We start from the raw sequence: 18,151 nt of genomic DNA, 5'->3' as shown, positions 1-18,151 counted from the left end.
TGCATGGCTTGTTCGTGGCGTTTTTGGGTTTCCTGGTTGCTAGCGATTAGCCCCGCTAGCAGCTCTTGAAATGGCACCGGGGTGGCCATGCTTACTGGGTCGGTCGGTCTATCGGTCAGTGTTGCCAGAACCGGACTGTTGCCCACATTCTCCACCAAATTGTGACAGCCCCCGGGGTGGCAAGGGGGTTTCACGACAACACGGACCAATAAACACAACCAGTCGGTAGATAAATGGTGCAAGTGAGGTTTTTACTGAATATAGAGAGTGGATAGAGGTAGGATAGACACTCAACAATACACTGTCCGCTTTCCAGAGGGATGGTCGGTGTTCACTTCCACGGTTCGGTGCACAACGGGTATTCCTCATACGGTCCAGGGCGCGGGCAGGAGCAGGGTAGTCGTACAGGCAGGGGTCGGGAGCCGGGCGGGTAGTCAGACGTTCCAGGGTGATCAAGGGGTAAGGCAGTTGTCTCCAATGGGTTTGCTTTTTCTCCGTCTCCTTCCACTCCTACTCTCTCCTAGTTTCCTGGGTCCGGGGCCCTTTTATAGTCCCCTCCTCCTCCTCTGATAGGGTGTGGTCGCTCCCTCGTCTCTCCTCCTCAGGTGTTGCTTGTTGGGCTGATGGTGGTTTGGCGCTCTTTTCCACTCCCTGACATGGGGGCTCCGCCTCCATGTCAGGCAATATCGTCCCTCTACCACTTCTCCTCTGAGGTTGCCCCTCCGGCTGCCACAATGTATTGACATTGAGTAATCTGTAGAGACCAGATAACCAACGATATAGAGTGTGTTTGTGTCTCTGTGCTTTTGCAGGTCTTGTGGGGACATCAACCTGATTACACAGTCACATTGTGGGTACTTGCCTTCCTTATGAGGACAAAAGGCCGTTCTGCATCACGTAACACATCACATTTTAGGCTGAAGACTTGGATTGAGGTTAGAATAAGGGATACGATTAGGCTGGTTGTGATTATGAAGTTAATTCCCAGAAAATGAATGTAAGTCAATGTATTGTTCCGAGAAGTCATGAAATCTTGAATGTGTGTGTGTGTGTGTGCGTGTGTGTGTGTGTGTGTGTGTGTGTGTGTGTGTGTGTGTGTGTGCGTGTGTGTGTGTGTTCAGTGAAGTGTATCAGTCTCTGCAGTAGCTTCCAGCTGCAGCAGTCAGTTCAGTTTCTGTTCATTCTGACTGAGGGAGGTTTTTGTACGATGCTTTTTCACTGTGTGAACACCCACTGATTGCTGATGAGATGAAAACTCTGACAGTAGTAAACTGCTGCATCTTCAGTCTGGACTCCACTGATGGTCAGAGTGAAGTCAGAGTTTGATCCACTGCCTGTAAAACGACCTGCAATCCCTGATTGTCGAGAAGTTGCCCAGTAGATGAGCAGTTTAGGAGTTTCTCCATCTCTCTGTTGGTACCAGGCTAAGCGGTTAGAGTAATAAACATCCTGACTGGTCCTACATGTGATGGACACGGAGCCTCCCACAGCAGAGCTCACTGCTCCAGGCTGAGTCACTGTGACCTGGCCTCTGGACTCTGAGGACACAGAGACAAACACATAAAGCAGCGTCACGGTTTAGTCGGCTTCATTTCAGAGGGACGGATGTTGATGGAGGAGAGGACTTTGATTCTCTGGACTTTACCTGTGAAGCAGCAGCAGAGGAGAGTCCAGATGAGGACGCAGATCAAAGTCATGTTTGTGATGAGGAGGATTTCTGTGTCTTCTGCTGTGATGAAGGACAGCTGTCAGTCATCCAGTGTTCAACTCTCAGGACTATAAACTCTCCCAGAGCACTGGAGCATGGTGCTGCTGATGCAAAGTGGCTCTCTATGGAAATGCTCTGACTGACTCCAACAGGGACTTGGATTACTGTGATGATGCTGCTCATCAATGGATCAATCACTTCATCAGAGTATTGATCAGGAATGTGTCAGTGCTCATTTATAAGAGTCTTTGCTTTGAGTTTGATGGAAACATTTTCTTCTGGAAAATCTCCCAAATTCACTACAACACACATCAACATCACTGTGGGACGCATTTAAACACAAATATTGTTTTTAATTCATGGCGGTAAAAATAAACATGAGTTTATGATAATTATTTACATTTGTCAGGATTTGATGGAGAGTTTTTCTTCAGGAATATCTTGATCATCATCAATTGATTTTGGTGAAAGTCAAGTTAATATTGCTCATAGACGTCTAACATTTCTAAAATGAATAGTTAAACACATATGTATCATTTCTGAACCAGTTTTTAGTAATGTAACCATTTATTGAATGCAATGTGTGAACTGTGAACGTGTTTGTTGTGTTTGTTAGTGTCAGAGTCAGAGAGCGTGTCTCTCTACAGTCACAGGTTTTTGTACGGCGGCTCAATGACTTTGTATCACTGTGGTTCACGTTCGGTGGAGGAACCAGACTGCATGTTGGAAGTAAGTCAAATGTTTGAATATATTATCATTTCAGAAGTCATCGGTCTTTGTCTTCTTTTATATTCAACAATGTAGAAACAAATAGTTGTCTTTTCATTTTGATGGACGACTTTTTCGACATTTATGTTGCACGAAGAAACAAAGTTCACAGCAACAGAAATTTAAAAACCGAATTGTTCGGAAAGTAAAACTTTAAACTGGGGAATAAATCATAACTCGCAACTTTAATGGTGAAGTTGCATCTTGAGTGTTTGTAGTTGTAGTTCAGTGTGTCAGAGTCAGAGAGCGTGTCTCTCTACAGTCACAGGTTTTTGTACGGCGGCTCAATGACTTTGTATCACTGTGGTGGACTTTTGGTGGAGGAACCAGACTGAATGTTGGAAGTAAGTTTCTGCACAATAATACTAAACTAATTATTCTAAAGTCATGTTTTAAATGTAGTTTGTGGATGTTTGAGGCAGATGAATACATCTTGTTTTAATCGTACACTTTTAGGATTCATGTGTTTATTTCTGCTCCTTTATCATGGAGACGAACTCAGAGCAGCTTTACTGAACATGTATTTACTCATTCCTCTCCTACTGGAACTAAAACAGATGGAAATGTTAAAAAGATGAAACTTCTACAAATGTTTGAAAAGTTTTGGTTAATTTTGACCTCAATTAAAACTATTTTTAAACAAATTCAGAATCAGAATGATTCAAACTGAATTGATCTAATTGAAGATGAAGATGTTTGAAAATGTGCAAAACTTCTTCATTGTGTCAAATATTGTTTCCAAATGTTTAAATCTTTGAACAGTTTTTAATGATGACTGACATCCACATGAAGAACGTTTGATTGTAGTCACTTCATTTTCTGTTCTTGTAAATGTTTCCACTAAATATTCATAAGTAATGTTTAGTTGATGTTTCTGATGATGAAGCTTTAATATTTGTCCACATGTTGATGTTTGATCTGCAGTGTAGTTTGATATATTTCAGCTCATCCTGTATGATGACTCTCTCTGTGCTGATATGCATGAGAGGCTTCTTAAAGGAAGTGAAACAATGTGTGAGTGAGTGACTGCTGGAGCAGAAAGAACATGTGACAGAAACTCCTTAAAGGAGCAAATCAACTCTCTCACAGTCAAGGTGTCCACGTGTCTGGTGCTTGATTGACAGCTGTGTGGTCCCTGTCCTCTAAGCTGATCGGTGTCTCCTAGGTGATGTCCGTCCCACCCTGACGGTGCTGCCCCCCTCCAGTGAGGAGCTGCAGCAGGGGAAGGCCACGCTCATGTGCCTGGCCAACAAGGGCTTCCCCTCAGACTGGAGTCTGGCCTGGAAGGTGGACGGCAGCAGCAGCAGCAGCTGGGAGCAGAGCAGGAGCCCCGGGGTGCTGGAGAAGGACGGCCACTACAGCTGGAGCAGCACCCTGAGGCTCCCTGCAGACCAGTGGAGGAAGGTGGGCTCTGTGACCTGTGAGGCCACCCAGGGCTCCCAGACTCTGCTCTCAGAGACACTGAGGAGAGACCAGTGTTCCCAGTCCTGACCTGACTCACTGGGACTCTGCTGCTGGTTTCACTCTGATGCTGATCTCAGGCTGCACTCTGTAGCTCTTTATGTCTGTTCATCTCTGGCTTTCTTTCACTCACTGTCTGAGTTGCTGCATTGATAAAGTTGTTTTGCTTAAATTTAGGTTGATTTGAAACAATAAAGAACTTTTCAAGAAGATAATTGTTTTCATGTATATTTTTATGAAAGAAACAGATGTTGCTGTTTTATTAGTTCAATAAAATCTAAAGATTGAGTCTTAAGATTCTAAAATTGCCTGCCAATTTCTTAAGAAAACAGCTGCAAGTTAATATAATGCCATTTTCAATGTTGTTTTATATTTTGAACAGCAAAAATAGGTTTTGTTCCTGATTTTGATTATTTTACCACATTAAAGAACTTTTCATCAAATTAGTTGTTTTCATGCATGTTATTGAAAAATAAACAGATGTTGCTGTTTTTTATAGTTTTATTTATTTTGTCAATATTTAACACACCTCAGTTTTTAATATTGTTTTCATATTTAAAAAAACAAATTTGACAAATAATACTTTGAGGTTACTGTGATCCTGACATGATATAATTAAATCCATTCTTTATTCTAGATTCCTTAAATCTGATTTAAAACAATAAAGAACTTTTCATCAAATGAATTGTTTTAATGTGTTTTTTTATGAAAGAAACAGATCTTGCTGTTTTAATAGTTCAACAAAATATAGAAAGATTGAGTCTCAAGATTCTAAAAGTTCCTGGCAATTTCTTAAACAAGCAACTTCAAGTTAATATAATGCGATGTTCAATGTTGTTTTATCTCCTGAACACAAAAAAAATGTTGTTGCTAATTTTGATTATTTTACCACAATAAATAACTTTTTATCAAATGAAATGTTTTCATGTATGTTGTTGAAAAATAAACAGATGTTGCTGTTTTATTAGTTCCATTAATTCTGGAAACATTCAACACAACTGAATGTTTTAAAATGACTCGGACATTTCTACTGAAATAATGTAATAACACTACAATGCTCTGTTTAATATTGTTTTCATATTTAAAAAAAAATAAAATTTGATAATCCATATATAAAGGTTACTGTGACCCTGACAGAATATAATAAAATCCATCCATTATTCCAGATTCCTTAAAACTGTATTACTCTGATTGAAATTATATTTTTTTTGTATCAAAGCTGAATCTTAAATAGTTTAAGGAAAATTTGATATACTTCATGAATATCACAAATTAAGTTTGTCATTGGTAGAAACTCTCATGTGGAAACATGTTTAGAAGTTTACAGAAAGTAAAATGAATATGAATGAACTGCAAAGTCTGAGAAGTTATCATTGAATTGATTAATAACCTATTTCAACAAAATTACCATTAAAACGTACTACAGTATAAATAGTATTTCCTGACATTATTCTGTTATATCGTCTTCATTGACAGTGAAACGTAAAGTGTCTGTATTTCTGTGCAGCTGTTGAGTGAGATCAGTTCCTCTCCAGCTGAGGAGGTTTTTGTACGACGGTGTATCACTGTGTGAACGGGATGCTGTTGCACTGCTGACAGTAATAATCTCCTGCATCTTCAGTCTGAACTCCACTGATGGTCAAAGTGTAGTCAGTTCCAGATCCACTTCCACTGAAACGAGCTGAAACTCCAGACTGACGAGTTGTAGCGTAATAAATCAAGAGTTTGGGAGATTCTCCTTGTTTCTGAAGGTACCAGTTAAGGCAGCCACCAGCAGTTGAACTGGCTTTACATGTGATGGAGACAGTCTGTCCTGGAACAACAGACTGAGGTCCAGACTGAGTCAGGATGATTTCTCCTGATGAATCTGGAAAACATGAAAAAGAGCAGAAGGGTTCTTGAGACAAATCCAGTTTGGAGAAAGATGATCAACATCCAAACAGAAGAGTCTCATTTCTTTAACATGGAGAACAGATGGAAGAAGGTCAATGCTGCTTGTTCCACTGTTTCTCCATCACAGCAGAACATGATGGTGGTGAACCAAAGTGTTCAGAAGAGAGTCTCACCCTGAACAAGGAGCCCCAGGGTGGTCAGCAGTAGAGTCAGTGACATCATCACGGTGCTGCCGGCGTGTCAGTGTCTCTGAAAGGCCTGGACAGCACTGATCAACACTGGCCTCTTAACGGCTGGGAGCAGAGAGGCAGGACACATATGCAAACACACAGAGTCAGTGAAGTGCAGCTGTCCTCAACACTCCATCATGTTTCCTCCTCTCTGGCTATTTAAATCATGACATAGTGGAGTGAAAATCTCTTGGGATCCAGTTTCCATCAAGCAGTTTGAAGGCTGATGTAAATTATAGTATGGAAGAAATTTGAGTCTCACTACATCTGATCATTTTTAATTCCTACCAAGATTGATATATTTCTTCTTTCTATCGAGTACAGAATGTACGAGTGATGTAGAAGGACCCAGATCCACCACGGGTCTCATGTCAAATTCAGGTTTTTGTCTCATTTGAACCTGATGTTCAGAGAATCAGTCTGAGTTTATAATATCAGCTGTAATAACAAAAAGTAAATTGATTCTAAAGACAGTTTTGTAGATGTTTATCAAGTCAGGTGAACAGAAAGGTGCTTCCTGCTTCATAAATGATCTGTCATTTCTTTGACATAAATACAATGCTTGACTTGGAACTACTTCATCTCAGTTTGATGAAATGTGGTTTTCAAACAATGCAAAATATTTCCTGCACATTTAAAAAGCGGAGAGTCGCCAAAAAACCTGCTGTATCTTGTGATCAGATGAATAAAAAGGATAGAAAGTCAAATGAAGAGTTAGCAGCAGGTAATAGGATGTCATCAGCATACAGGCTGATCTTCTGATGGTGTGAGTGAACAGATACCTGAGATGTTAAAGGACTTCACTGAGGAAGAAACACGTGTTTTAATGCGAAATACTGAGAGTGGTGGAGAGACACGTCGTCCATAACTAGTTCATCTTCATAACTATATTTGTATTATATATGTATTGACATTGAGTAATCTGTAGAGACCAGATAACCAACGATATAGAGTGTGTTTGTGTCTCTGTGCTTTTGCAGGTCTTGTGGGGACATCAACCTGATTACACAGTCACATTGTGGGTACTTGCCTTCCTTATGAGGACAAAAGGCCGTTCTGCATCACGTAACACATCACATTTTAGGCTGAAGACTTGGATTGAGGTTAGAATAAGGGATACGATTAGGCTGGTTGTGATTATGAAGTTAATTCCCAGAAAATGAATGTAAGTCAATGTATTGTTCCGAGAAGTCATGAAATCTTGAATGTGTGTGTGTGTGTGTGTGTGTGTGTGTGTGTGTGTGTGTTCAGTGAAGTGTATCAGTCTCTGCAGTAGCTTCCAGCTGCAGCAGTCAGTTCAGTTTCTGTTCATTCTGACTGAGGGAGGTTTTTGTACGACGCTTTTTCACTGTGTGAACACATACTGACTGCTGATGTAGTGTAAACTCTGACAGTAGTAAACTGCTGCATCTTCAGTCTGGACTCCACTGATGGTCAGAGTGAAGTCAGAGTTTGATCCACTGCCTGTAAAACGACCTGCAATCCCTGATTGTCGAGAAGTTGCCAAATAGATGAGCAGTTTAGGGGTTTCTCCATCTCTCTGTTGGTACCAGGCTAAAATGTTATAGCTATGAACCTTCTGACTGGTCCTACATGTGATGGACACGGAGCCTCCCACAGCAGAGCTCACTGCTCCAGGCTGAGTCACTGTGACCTGGCCTCTGGACTCTGAGGACACAGAGACAAACACATAAAGCAGCGTCACGGTTTAGTCGGCTTCATTTCAGAGGGACGGATGTTGATGGAGGAGAGGACTTTGATTCTCTGGACTTTACCTGTGAAGCAGCAGCAGAGGAGAGTCCAGATGAGGACGCAGATCAAAGTCATGTTTGTGATGAGGAGGATTTCTGTGTCTTCTGCTGTGATGAAGGACAGCTGTCAGTCATCCAGTGTTCAACTCTCAGGACTATAAACTCTCCCAGAGCACTGGAGCATGGTGCTGCTGATGCAAAGTGGCTCTCTATGGAAATGCTCTGACTGACTCCAACAGGGACTTGGATTACTGTGATGATGCTGCTCATCAATGGATCAATCACTTCATCAGAGTATTGATCAGGAATGTGTCAGTGCTCATTTATAAGAGTCTTTGCTTTGAGTTTGATGGAAACATTTTCTTCTGGAAAATCTCCCAAATTCACTACAACACACATCAACATCACTGTGGGACGCATTTAAACACAAATATTGTTTTTAATTCATGGCGGTAAAAATAAACATGAGTTTATGATAATTATTTACATTTGTCAGGATTTGATGGAGAGTTTTTCTTCAGGAATATCTTGATCATCATCAATTGATTTTGGTGAAAGTCAAGTTAATATTGCTCATAGACGTCTAACATTTCTAAAATGAATAGTTAAACACATATGTATCATTTCTGAACCAGTTTTTAGTGATGTAACCATTTATTGAATGCAATGTGTGAACTGTGAACGTGTTTGTTGAGTTTGTTAGTGTCAGAGTCAGAGAGCGTGTCTCTCTACAGTCACAGGTTTTTGTACGGCGGCTCAATGACTTTGTATCACTGTGGTACACGTTCGGTGGAGGAACCAGACTGCATGTTGGAAGTAAGTCAAATGTTTGAATATATTATCATTTCAGAAGTCATCGGTCTTTGTCTTCTTTTATATTCAACAATGTAGAAACAAATAGTTGTCTTTTCATTTTCATGGACGACATTTTCGACATTTATGTTGCACGAAGAAACAAAGTTCACAGCAACAGAAATTTAAAAACGAATTGTTCGGAAAGTAAAACTTTAAACTGGGGAATAAATCATAACTCACAACTTTAATGGTGAAGTTGCATCTTGAGTGTTTGTAGTTGTAGTTCAGTGTGTCAGAGTCAGAGAGCGTGTCTCTCTACAGTCACAGGTTTTTGTACGGCGGCTCAATGACTTTGTATCACTGTGGTGGACTTTTGGTGGAGGAACCAGACTGAATGTTGGAAGTAAGTTTCTGCACAATAATACTAAACTAATTATTCTAAAGTCATGTTTTAAATGTAGTTTGTGGATGTTTGAGGCAGATGAATACATCTTGTTTTAATCGTACACTTTTAGGATTCATGTGTTTATTTCTGCTCCTTTATCATGGAGACGAACTCAGAGCAGCTTCACTGAACATGTATTTACTCATTCCTCTCCTACTGGAACTAAAACAGATGGAAATGTGAAAAAGATGAAACTTCTACAAATGTTTGAAAAGTTTTGGTTAATTTTGACCTCAATTAAAACTATTTTTAAACAAATTCAGAATCAGAATGATTCAAACTGAATTGATCTAATTGAAGATGAAGATGTTTGAAAATGTGAAAAACTTCTTCATTGTGTCAAATATTGTTTCCAAATGTTTAAATCTTTGAACAGTTTTTAATGATGACTGACATCCACATGAAGAACGTTTGATTGTAGTCACTTCATTTTCTGTACTTGTAAATGTTTCCACTAAATATTCATAAGTAATGTTTAGTTGATGTTTCTGATGATGAAGCTTTAATATTTGTCCACATGTTGATGTTTGATCTGCAGTGTAGTTTGATATATTTCAGCTCATCCTGTATGATGACTCTCTCTGTGCTGATATGCATGAGAGGCTTCTTAAAGGAAGTGAAACAATGTGTGAGTGAGTGACTGCTGGAGCAGAAAGAACATCTGACAGAAACTCCTTAAAGGAGCAAATCAACTCTCTCACAGTCAAGGTGTCCACGTGTCTGGTGCTTGATTGACAGCTGTGTGGTCCCTGTCCTCTAAGCTGATCGGTGTCTCCTAGGTGATGTCCGTCCCACCCTGACGGTGCTGCCCCCCTCCAGTGAGGAGCTGCAGCAGGGGAAGGCCACGCTCATGTGCCTGGCCAACAAGGGCTTCCCCTCAGACTGGAGTCTGGCCTGGAAGGTGGACGGCAGCAGCAGCAGCAGCTGGGAGCAGAGCAGGAGCCCCGGGGTGCTGGAGAAGGACGGCCACTACAGCTGGAGCAGCACCCTGAGGCTCCCTGCAGACCAGTGGAGGAAGGTGGGCTCTGTGACCTGTGAGGCCACCCAGGGCTCCCAGACTCTGCTCTCAGAGACACTGAGGAGAGACCAGTGTTCCCAGTCCTGACCTGACTCACTGGGACTCTGCTGCTGGTTTCACTCTGATGCTGATCTCAGGCTGCACTCTGTAGCTCTCTCTGGTTCTCTTTCTCTCATCACATGTTTCAACATTAACTTCTTCTTGCTTGTGTTGATGGTTTCCACATTTAAAAACAATAAAGATTCATCATGTGTATTATAAAAGTGACGTGTCTTTTGACTTTCTCTCTCCGATATTTATTATACAATACAATATTAGTCAGATTTAATTCACAAAAGTCGCAAAAAACAATCGGTCAATTAATTCCAGGTTATTTTTTTAATGGTTTAAGTTCGTAGATATTCCTTCAATGTTACAGTTGTATCTATATTTCTTAACTTTCTTAACAATGAACATGGTTGGAACATTAAATGGTGAATCAAAAAGCTCTCTGTTATCACTTATGATTACCCTTGAAGAAGATAGATGAGATATGTTCAAGTGTTGTCATATTGTAGAGATCATTTTCAGAATTAGATATAAAAAGAAGAGTATCATCTGCATAAGGTTATATATCATGAATGTAATTTGAGATTTTACACATAATACGATTTAAATGAGACAGTTAAACTAAAAAAAAGACTTAACACTAAAGAGGTTATAATAATGTCTCTGTCTCTTCCTCTCTGTCTGTTAAATTAACACATGGTCATTTTTCACTTTGTGTATTGAAACTGATATTATTATGAAATACAAAAGGCCTTTCGATCAAATCAGCTGTGCATATGTTTATTATAAAAGCATTAATATGTGGTTGTCCATCATTACAACAGTGGATCTATTCAATCCAAAGACACTGAGTTTGTTCTAGTTTCATATTTCTAGGATATCAAGATTCGAGGTGATGAATTTATGAAGAAATGTTGGTTCTCTCAATATCATCAAAAAACTACAAGACACTACAATTTTTGAGAACAGTAAAATGTATAAATAGTTCTATAAAATCTATTACAGTGCTAAAATAAAAAAATATTTAAGAACATCATCATTGATTTTCCATTTTGAGTTTGAAGTTTCTGACATTTTCCAAAGCAAACAAAGCATTAATAAAATATTCGTAACTTGATTATTTTTATAATATCACTTGGATTGTAATGTTGTAGGAGCTGAAGTTACACAGTTTTTTGTTCTTACTTTGAGCAAATGTATATTTACTCACAAATAGAACATTTATTAAAATGTTTTTATGCTGAAAGTGTTTTTCGGTCTCACATAAAAATGTATGTATGTGTACAGTATATGTTCATCAAACGTCTAGTGTTTAACTTCATGTGCAGCTGTTGAGTGAGATCAGTTCCTCTCCAGCTGAGGAGGTTTTTGTACGACGGTGTATCACTGTGTGAACGGGAAACCGTTACAGTGCTGACAGTAATAATCTCCTGCATCTTCAGTCTGAACTCCACTGATGGTCAAAGTGTAGTCAGATCCAGATCCACTTCCACTGAAACGAGCTGAAACTCCAGTATAACGAGTTGTAGCGTAATAAATCAAGAGTTTGGGAGATTCTCCAGATTTCTGAAGGTACCAGTGAAGGTAGTTACTAACACCTGAACTGGCTTTACATGTGATGGAGACAGTCTGTCCTGGAACAACAGACTGAGGTCCAGACTGAGTCAGGATGATTTCTCCTGATGAATCTGGAAAACATGAAAAAGAGCAGAAGGGTTCTTGAGACAAATGCAGTTTGGAGAAAGATGATCAACATCCAAACAGAAGAGTCTCATTTCTTTAACATGGAGAACAGATGGAAGAAGGTCAATGCTGCTTGTTCCACTGTTTCTCCATCACAGCAGAACATGATGGTGGTGAACCAAAGTGTTCAGAAGAGAGTCTCACCCTGAACAAGGAGCCCCAGGGTGGTCAGCAGTAGAGTCAGTGACATCATCACGGTGCTGCCGGCGTGTCAGTGTCTCTGAAAGGCCTGGACAGCACTGATCAACACTGGCCTCTTAACGGCTGGGAGCAGAGAGGCAGGACACATATGCAAACACACAGAGTCAGTGAAGTGCAGCTGTCCTCAACACTCCATCATGTTTCCTCCTCTCTGGCTATTTAAATCATGACATAGTGGAGTGAAAATCTCTTGGGATCCAGTTTCCATCAAGCAGTTTGAAGGCTGATGTAAATTATAGTATGGAAGAAATTTGAGTCTCACTACATCTGATCATTTTTAATTCCTACCAAGATTGATATATTTCTTCTTTCTATCGAGTACAGAATGTACGAGTGATGTAGAAGGACCCAGATCCACCACGGGTCTCATGTCAAATTCAGGTTTTTGTCTCATTCGAACCTGATGTGAAGAGAATCAGTCTGAGTTTATAATATCAGCTGTAATAACAAAAAGTAAATTGATTCTAAAGACAGTTTTGTAGATGTTTATCAAGTCAGGTGAACAGAAAGGTGCTTCCTGCTTCATAAATGATCTGTCATTTCTTTGACATAAATACAATGCTTGACTTGGAACTACTTCATCTCAGTTTGATGAAATGTGGTTTTCAAACAATGCAAAATATTTCCTGCACATTTAAAAAGCGGAGAGTCGCCAAAAAACCTGCTGTATCTTGTGATCAGATGAATAAAAAGGATAGAAAGTCAAATGAAGAGTTAGCAGCAGGTAATAGGATGTCATCAGCATACAGGCTGATCTTCTGATGGTGTGAGTGAACAGATACCTGAGATGTTAAAGGACTTCACTGAGGAAGAAACACGTGTTTTAATGCGAAATACTGAGAGTGGTGGAGAGACACGTCGTCCATAACTAGTTCATCTTCATAACTATATTTGTATTATATATGTATTGACATTGAGTAATCTGTAGAGACCAGATAACCAACGATATAGAGTGTGTTTGTGTCTCTGTGCTTTTGCAGGTCTTGTGGGGACATCAACCTGATTACACAGTCACATTGTGGGTACTTGCCTTCCTTATGAGGACAAAAGGCCGTTCTGCATCACGTAACACATCACATTTTAGGCTGAAGACTTGGATTGAGGTTAGAATAAGGGATACGATTAGGCTGGTTGTGATTATGAAGTTAATTCCCAGAAAAAGAATGTAAGTCAATGTATTGTTCCGAGAAGTCATGAAATCTTGAATGTGTGTGTGTGTGTGTGTGTGTGTGTGTGTGTGTGTGTGTGTGTGTGTGTGTGTGTGTGTTCAGTGAAGTGTATCAGTCTCTGCAGTAGCTTCCAGCTGCAGCAGTCAGTTCAGTTTCTGTTCATTCTGACTGAGGGAGGTTTTTGTATGACGCTTTTTCACTGTGTGAACACATACTGACTGCTGATGTAGTGTAAACTCTGACAGTAGTAAACTGCTGCATCTTCAGTCTGGACTCCACTGATGGTCAGAGTGAAGTCAGAGTTTGATCCACTGCCTGTAAAACGACCTGCAATCCCTGATTGTCGAGAAGTTGCCAAATAGATGAGCAGTTTAGGGGTTTCTCCATCTCTCTGTTGGTACCAGGCTAAAATGTTATAGCTATGAACCTTCTGACTGGTCCTACATGTGATGGACACGGAGCCTCCCACAGCAGAGCTCACTGCTCCAGGCTGAGTCACTGTGACCTGGCCTCTGGACTCTGAGGACACAGAGACAAACACATAAAGCAGCGTCACGGTTTAGTCGGCTTCATTTCAGAGGGACGGATGTTGATGGAGGAGAGGACTTTGATTCTCTGGACTTTACCTGTGAAGCAGCAGCAGAGGAGAGTCCAGATGAGGACGCAGATCAAAGTCATGTTTGTGATGAGGAGGATTTCTGTGTCTTCTGCTGTGATGAAGGACAGCTGTCAGTCATCCAGTGTTCAACTCTCAGGACTATAAACTCTCCCAGAGCACTGGAGCATGGTGCTGCTGATGCAAAGTGGCTCTCTATGGAAATGCTCTGACTGACTCCAACAGGGACTTGGATTACTGTGATGATGCTGCTCATCAATGGATCAATCACTTCATCAGAGTATTGATCAGGAATGTGTCAGTGCTCATTTATAAGAGTCTTTGCTTTGAGTTTGATGGAAACATTTTCTTCTGGAAAATCTCCCAAATTCACTACAACACACATCAACATCACTGTGGGACGCATTTAAACACAAATATTGTTCTTAATTCATCGCGGTAAAAATAAACATGAGTTTATGATAATTATTTACATTTGTCAGGATTTGATGGAGAGTTTTTCTTCAGGAATATCTTGATCATCATCAATTGATTTTGGTGAAAGTCAAGTTAATATTGCTCATAGACGTCTAACATTTCTAAAATGAATAGTTAAACACATATGTATCATTTCTGAACCAGTTTTTAGTAATGTAACCATTTATTGAATGCAATGTGTGAACTGTGAACGTGTTTGTTGAGTTTGTTAGTGTCAGAGTCAGAGAGCGTGCCTCTCTACAGTCACAGGTTTTTGTACGGCGGCTCAATGACTTTGTATCACTGTGGTACACGTTCGGTGGAGGAACCAGACTGCATGTTGGAAGTAAGTCAAATGTTTGAATATATTATCATTTCAGAAGTCATCGGTCTTTGTCTTCTTTTATATTCAACAACGTAGAAACAAATAGTTGTCTTTTCATTTTGATGGACGACTTTTTCGACATTTATGTTGCACGAAGAAACAAAGTTCACAGCAACAGAAATTTAAAAACGAATTGTTCGGAAAGCAAAACTTTAAACTGGGGAATAAATCATAACTCGCAACTTTAATGGTGAAGTTGCATCTTGAGTGTTTGTAGTTGTAGTTCAGTGTGTCAGAGTCAGAGAGCGTGTCTCTCTACAGTCACAGGTTTTTGTACGGCGGCTCAATGACTTTGTATCACTGTGGTTGACTTTTGGTGGAGGAACCAGACTGAATGTTGGAAGTAAGTTTCTGCACAATAATACTAAAGTAATTATTCTAAAGTCATGTTTTAAATGTAGTTTGTGGATGTTTGAGGCAGATGAATACATCTTGTTTTAATCGTACACTTTTAGGATTCATGTGTTTATTTCTGCTCCTTTATCATGGAGACGAACTCAGAGCAGCTTTACTGAACATGTATTTACTCATTCCTCTCCTACTGGAACTAAAACAGATGGAAATGTTAAAAAGATGAAACTTCTACAAATGTTTGAAAAGTTTTGGTTAATTTTGACCTCAATTAAAACTATTTTTAAACAAATTCAGAATCAGAATGATTCAAACTGAATTGATCTAATTGAAGATGAAGATGTTTGAAAATGTGCAAAACGTCTTCATTGTGTCAAATATTGTTTCCAAATGTTTAAATCTTTGAACAGTTTTTAATGATGACTGACATCCACATGAAGAACGTTTGATTGTAGTCACTTCATTTTCTGTACTTGTAAATGTTTCCACTAAATATTCATAAGTAATGTTTAGTTGATGTTTCTGATGATGAAGCTTTAATATTTGTCCACATGTTGATGTTTGATCTGCAGTGTAGTTTGATATATTTCAGCTCATCCTGTATGATGACTCTCTCTGTGCTGATATGCATGAGAGGCTTCTTAAAGGAAGTGAAACAATGTGTGAGTGAGTGACTGCTGGAGCAGAAAGAACATCTGACAGAAACTCCTTAAAGGAGGAAATCAACTCTCTCACAGTCAAGGTGTCCACGTGTCTGGTGCTTGATTGACAGCTGTGTGGTCCCTGTCCTCTAAGCTGATCGGTGTCTCCTAGGTGATGTCCGTCCCACCCTGACGGTGCTGCCCCCCTCCAGTGAGGAGCTGCAGCAGGGGAAGGCCACGCTCATGTGCCTGGCCAACAAGGGCTTCCCCTCAGACTGGAGTCTGGCCTGGAAGGTGGACGGCAGCAGCAGCAGCAGCTGGGAGCAGAGCAGGAGCCCCGGGGTGCTGGAGAAGGACGGCCACTACAGCTGGAGCAGCACCCTGAGGCTCCCTGCAGACCAGTGGAGGAAGGTGGGCTCTGTGACCTGTGAAGCCACCCAGGGCTCCCAGACTCTGCTCTCAGAGACACTGAGGAGAGACCAGTGTTCCCAGTCCTGACCTGACTCACTGGGACTCTGCTGCTGGTTTCACTCTGATGCTGATCTCAGTCTGCACTCTGTAGCTCTTTATGTCTGTTCATCTCTGGCTTTCTTTCACTCAGTGTCTGAGTTGTTGCATTGATAAAGTTGTTTTGCTTAAATTTAGGTTGATTTGAAACAATAAAGAACTTTTCAAGAAGATAATTGTTTTCATGTATATTTTTATGAAAGAAACAGATGTTGCTGTTTTATTAGTTCAATCAAATCTAAAGATTGAGTCTTAAGATTCTAAAATTGCCTGCCAATTTCTTAAGAAAACAGCTGCAAGTTAATATAATGCCATTTTCAATGTTGTTTTATATTTTGAACAGCAAAAATAGGTTTTGTTCCTGATTTTGATTATTTTACCACATTAAAGAACTTTTCATCAAATTAGTTGTTTTCATGCATGTTATTGAAAAATAAACAGATGTTGCTGTTTTTTATAGTTCTATTTATTTTGTCAATATTTAACACACCTCAGTCTCTTGTTTAAAATAGCTTGGACATTTCTACAGAAATAATGTAATGATACTACAGGATACTATTGTGTTTAATATTGTTTTCATGTTTAAAAAAACAAATATGACAAATAATACTTTGAGGTTACTGTGATCCTGACATGATATAATTAAATCCATTCTTTATTCTAGATTCCTTAAATCTGATTTAAAACAATAAAGAACTTTTCATCAAATGAATTGTTTTAATGTGTTTTTTATGAAAGAAACAGATCTTGCTGTTTTAATAGTTCAACAAAATATAGAAAGATTGAGTCTCAAGATTCTAAAAGTTCCTGGCAATTTCTTAAACAAGCAACTTCAAGTTAATATAATGCGATGTTCAATGTTGTTTTATCTCCTGAACACAAAAAAAATGTTGTTGCTAATTTTGATTATTTTACCACAATAAATAACTTTTTATCAAATGAAATGTTTTCATGTATGTTGTTGAAAAATAAACAGATGTTGCTGTTTTATTAGTTCCATTAATTCTGGAAACATTCAACACAACTGAATGTTTTAAAATGACTCGGACATTTCTACTGAAATAATGTAGTAACACTACAATGCTGTGTTTAATATTGTTTTCATATTTAAAAAAAAATAAAATTTGATAATCCATATATAAAGGTTACTGTGACCCTGACAGAATATAATAAAATCCATCCATTATTCCAGATTCCTTAAAACTGTATTACTCTGATTGAAATTATATTTTTTTTGTATCAAAGCTGAATCTTAAATAGTTTAAGGAAAATTTGATATACTTCATGAATATCACAAATTAAGTTTGTCATTGGTAGAAACTCTCATGTGGAAACATGTTTAGAAGTTTCCAGAAAGTAAAATGAATATGAATGAACTGCAAAGTCTGAGAAGTTATCATTGAATTGATTAATAACCTATTTCAACAAAATTACCATTAAAACGTACAAGTATAAATAGTATTTCCTGACATTATTCTGTTATATCGTCTTCATTGACAGTCAAACGTAAAGTGTCTGTATTTCTGTGCAGCTGTTGAGTGAGATCAGTTCCTCTCCAGCTGAGGAGGTTTTTGTACGACGGTGTATCACTGTGTGAACGGGAAGCTGATGCACTGCTGACAGTAATAATCTCCTGCATCTTCAGTCTGAACTCCACTGATGGTCAAAGTGAAGGCAGATCCAGATCCACTTCCACTGAAACGAGCTGAAATCCCTGACTGGAGACCTGTAGCCTGATATATCAAAAGTTTGGGAGATTCTCCAGATTTCTGAAGGTACCAGTGAAGGTAGCCACCAGCAGTTGAACTGGCTTTACATGTGATGGAGACAGTCTGTCCTGGAACAACAGACTGAGGTCCAGACTGAGTCAGGATGATTTCTCCTGATGAATCTGGAAAACATGAAAAAGAGCAGAAGGGTTCTTGAGACAAATCCAGTTTGGAGAAAGATGATCAACATCCAAAC

General features: G+C 39.4%; 3 gene segments (V, D, J or C); all 3 read left to right on the top strand.

Moving 5' to 3' along the window:
• Window positions 1–1,605: 1,605 nt before the first annotated feature.
• Window positions 1,606–4,063, top strand: LOC306791197 (Ig kappa-b4 chain C region-like). The segment is given in 3 exons: window positions 1,606–1,697; window positions 2,325–2,437; window positions 3,642–4,063.
• A 4,527-nt stretch (window positions 4,064–8,590) lies between these two features.
• LOC306791323 (Ig kappa-b4 chain C region-like) lies at window positions 8,591–10,300 on the top strand. The segment is given in 2 exons: window positions 8,591–8,627; window positions 9,831–10,300.
• Window positions 10,301–14,998: 4,698 nt separating this feature from the next.
• LOC306790881 (Ig kappa-b4 chain C region-like) lies at window positions 14,999–16,259 on the top strand. The segment is given in 2 exons: window positions 14,999–15,030; window positions 15,852–16,259.
• Window positions 16,260–18,151: the final 1,892 nt, after the last annotated feature.

Source organism: Melanostigma gelatinosum, assembly GCF_949748355.1.
Source record: "Melanostigma gelatinosum genome assembly, chromosome: 17".
NCBI lineage: Eukaryota > Metazoa > Chordata > Actinopteri > Perciformes > Zoarcidae > Melanostigma > Melanostigma gelatinosum.
The sequence above is the reverse complement of the archived record's forward strand: the minus strand, read 5'-3'. Positions and strand labels throughout refer to the sequence as shown.